This window comes from Gavialis gangeticus, unplaced genomic scaffold (genome assembly GCF_001723915.1).
Source record: "Gavialis gangeticus isolate Ggan-Ray unplaced genomic scaffold, GavGan_comp1, whole genome shotgun sequence".
Classification (NCBI taxonomy): Eukaryota; Metazoa; Chordata; order Crocodylia; family Gavialidae; genus Gavialis; species Gavialis gangeticus.
Window position 1 is genome coordinate 31,523,729 of NW_017729033.1, and position 4,700 is coordinate 31,528,428.

The following is a 4,700-nucleotide window of genomic DNA, read 5'->3' on the forward strand; positions in this document are numbered from 1 at the left end:
AGAAAAACCCCAGGACTCACCACTCCTGCAGCAGCCTCAGGGCTTCAGGGGGCTTGTGGAAGAGCCCCCCCCATGGTGCGGGGCAGTGGGGATTGCCTCCCGCCAGCAGGAACAGTGAGTGCAGGGTTTTTCTCAGGTTTTTTTTCTTAAAGGGTCAGAGCTGGAGCAGGCAGGGTAGCTGGGGGTGGGGCTGGGAGGCTTGTGCACAGCCCCCCACACAATGTGGGGCAGCATGGGGCAGTGGGGATCACTCCCCTGCCTGGCAGTGAGTTGGGGCCTTTTTTTCTAAGTACTGGGAGCTGTGGCAGGTGGGGCAACCATTGCTGGGCTGGGAGAGCAGGCAGGGGATGGGCCTGGCCTGGGTAATTCAGAGATTTGGCAGCAGCCAAATCTCCGAATCAGATTTGGCCAAATCAATTTGGGACAGTGATTCGAATCACCGAATTGAATCACTGTCCCCCAAATCGGCCGAATCCAAATCCAAAACAAATACTACCTGCTTTGCACAGGCCTAATCGGCATCCCCACACTTAAAAATGGTGGCAAGAGTGCTTGAAATAAAGCTCGTGTTCCCCACCCCCCATGTCCCCACCACCATTTTTAAGTGGAGATGCTGATACAGGAGACATGGTGGCACTTTAATTAGAGTGGTTCTTGGAGCCACTCTACTTAAAGCACTGACCCTCCATCCCCACAGCACATATAAAAGTGCCCCAGGAGACTAAAAACAGACCTAGGGTTTATCCTGACTCTGACTGTCCCAGGCTCTGACTCCCATCAAAAAAGGCCTGGGGCACTCATTTCAACAGGCAGCTTCAATAGCAGTTAACTGGAATTGTCCATTTGAGTGGGCGAGTGTTATCTTTTTAAAGCGGGACAATGGGCTTGTACAGTTTGTAGGATCCCAGAATAAAAGGCTTTGCCCCTGGAGATATCCAACTTTTTAGCTTGTGCCCATGTGGGAAGTGCTAAGTGGCTAATGTCTTGTCAGTTCACATATCCACTAACTTCCCTGGGGGGACAAAGCTCTAAGTCAGAGGTATCTAACTTGTCTGGCCTGACAGACTAGATGAGTGGTGTGCACAGGGCAGAATAGCCCCTTTCTCCTTCCCCCGCCATGCCAGATCCAGCTTACACAGCTCATGCTCCAGTTGGTTCAGAATAATGCTGCACGTGGCTCTAGCCAGCACCCTAGGAGATCTAGTAGAAACTTTTAGGCAAAAAATGTCTCTGCTATTCAGGTCAGTGCAAGGACTAGGCATTTAGATGGATTAGAACATAGTGATTATAAGATAGGATAATAAATAACAATTAAGGTTGAGTTATGAAGTGTCCAAATGACAGTCAGTGGTTCCTGTGTTTCTAAGTCACTTTGTTTTGGAAAATCCCACACTAAAACACAAGAGACAAACACTCTCCTGTGCTGGGATAAGGAAATTACTTGCTAACAGGGGCAGGAAGAAACTTTCTCCTACATTTTTGAAGACAGGTTACTAAACTGGATAGACCACACAATGACAGGTTCAGTGTTTCTATGTACTGTGGTTTCTTGTACATCCACTGGTCACCTCCTAGCAAAGAAGGTTTAGTGAACCAAATCATGTCCAGTTAGTAGAAGACTATCATTGATTTCAATGGGCTTTGAATCATACCCATCAATCTCATTCTCACAGAAATCTCATTCTGGTGTTTAGAGAAAAAGGAAGTATTGTCTGTGTGGTAGACTCCTGAACTTGGTAGTATGGTACTCAGAGGATCTGGATCTAAAAGTACAGTCAGGACTGAGAAAGAATCTTAAGATTTGATTCAGTTATGTCTATAGCTTCTAGGTTTTCATCACTTTTGAAAATAATCCCATTCATTTAGGTGTTAAACTAAATGTGGATTTAGTTTAACTTTAAGCACCTGCTTTGACTATCTTGGTCATCGTATCAACAGACTATGTTGCAGAAACTGTTTTTCTCTCTATCTACAACTTTAAATTTCTTTGTATATCTCATTATTAACAGACTGTAGATAATGGGTCTATTTGCAAAACCAGGATTTGGTCATGAACATTGTATTCCTATGTGTAGAAGCCAAAATTTAGTCTCCATAATTCTGATTATGCTACAGTAAAAAAAGATTTGATTGTATTGTAATCTTTCATGACAACAGTCGTCTTCTGATATAGCTTAACATGGTTTCATTTACAAGGAACTAATCAAGTCCTTGAAGACTGCAAAAACACATTGTAATTTTTCTGTAGATCCATACTCAGATTTAAATGTCTTCCTAGACATCAAATATCACAAAAGATTTTAGGACATAATCTATTTTTAAACTTGGTTTTAAAGGTGTTGTTCTATTATTTCTGGTGTGGATACTGGTGGTCTGGATTCAAAGGAAACTGTGTAACCTTGATGTTATTGCCAATACCATTAGTTTCTAGCTGTCTAAATTTGTTGCCACAGACAATACAACTTGCTTATAACCATGCTATTCAGATCCATTCTTTCCATACAACTGTGTATAACTGTATACATTGAACATACTTTTGGTGAGCTTTTTGTACACAGTTTGTACTTTTTTCCAAGTTTACTTTTAAACCCTGAAGATTTCTTTACACATCCATAAAGTTGTTGAGTGTATTTTGAATTTGGGCCAGTGAGCATGTATGCTATTGGCTCACTGATTTAAACAATCATCAAATTCAATTTCTCCCCTTTTGATTTGCCTTGATTACAAATATGCATTGTAAGCAAATTACCTTCCTTTTGATATGTTGATTAAGTTTTCAACATTAACATCATATAAAGGAAGTGACTGTTTCTATGCCAGAAAAAAATAGAAAACATAAAATGCATTGAATAGAGGGCTGTTTTTTTATTATTGTTATGGCAAAATTCTGGCTGCTCCAATATGAGTAGTCCATCCACTGGAAGGGACCGGTCTCTTCCTAGGGTTGAACTCCACTTACTCTTGTGTAACAGTCGGATCCCTTGCTTTCCCCCGGGCAGCTATGACTCCTCCCCATTTGCCTCCCCCCATCCTCTCCATTTGTCTCTCCACATCCTTATGCCAGCAAGACTATCTTGGGAGAGCACTGGATACACAGATGCAGTGAGTCTCAGTGTCCACCGTGCTCTCCTTACACTGCCTACAAAGTCATCACACCCTGTGAAGTCCTAATGTCCTCAGGCAGAGCATCCCTCCCCAACATGCTTCTAGAGGCATAACTGAGCACACAAGGCACACATTTTTTACATATTTACCTGCAGTACTTATGGAAAGACTGTAGTTCTTTGTGTGTGTTTAGGAAATTTACTCCAACCTTAAAATCTTAAATTTCAAGGTTAGTCTTTTTAGCAATTACAGGAAGCTGCGGCATGTACTATTGAAACTTATCTGCCGCAAACTAAGCTTTAAACTTTCAAAACAAGGTGCCTGTGGAAGTGCAAGTAACCACTGAGTAGATGCAGTTACAGTATACAGGAAGCTAGGATCAAGTTCAAATAAAAGGTCTGGGCACCAGTTCTTAGCAACAGATTCTAAAGTAGTTGTAATCTTCAAAGCTATCTATTTATCTCTATGGAGGAGGCCCAGGGGTATTATATACCTAATGAGTTAGACCACTTAAGCAACTGCCTCTTCAGGTCAAAAAAATATTTTAACTTATTCCTCTACCAGATTAGTTGCTTGATCCACTTTTGACACACTAGATCAACTATATTATACATCTGCTTATTTCTCTGTACCTATAGTGGAAGTTTTAAAGTGTTTGAGACTGGGCTCTGCTCTTTTATCTTAAAGTAATGTTTTAGTCATAGTTAGTACATTGATTGAAAAAAATCCAGTTTGTCATCCTCAAATTATTATTTTTGAACATACAAAGGTATGCAAAGACATCACAAACACAAATAGAAATACTACCCTGATTTGTGGGAATTTACAATTATAGTTTTTAGAGTGAAAAAATCTCAACCCTGAAAAAGCTTATTTTCCTATCTTTGAGCCATATATATTTCTATTGTCCCCCACGGAAATATCTGCTGTGCACAAAGTTATGTACATGCATAATTCTTTTCAGTGTCAGGGCCTAAATTATATGATGCCTTTTAAAACCTATTTTGCCTTTGGTTGTTGAAACCCGCTTTGCCAATCTCTGTTTCCATCATTGCCAAGACCCTCTATGACTTAGCTTCTACATCTATTGGAATTTCTCAAATAACAGCCAGTTGTCAGCAGTAATAGATAAGCATCATTCCAATCACATACACTATACCATTTATTGAAAAGTACCTAATAAAGAAAAGCAGTGATTATGGCTTTGGCTATAATGTAAGTACGAGTAAGATGCTGTTTCTGAACACAGGATGGTATTTACATTTCCACAGTCTAAAAGCATAAAAGATGCAGCTTAATAACATAAATAGCAACAGGTTTTATTCAAAGCCTGCTGATATCAGTGGAAAGAATGACTTCCTTGAGCTTTGGATCAAACTCCAGAAGCATAAGAAAAATGCACAGAAAAGTAGGGCCCATTTCTATTATTTATCTTTTTAGTAATACTTTAATGTCGGTTAAAGTACAAATGTCTCCTCTATAGTGCTGAGCAGTTACTCACACAAGTAACCCCAGTCTTTTGTGAAAATTCTTCTACAAGAGCAAAACAAAGTTCTTTGGATAAATGTGGTATCTTTTATTAGACCAACTAAATA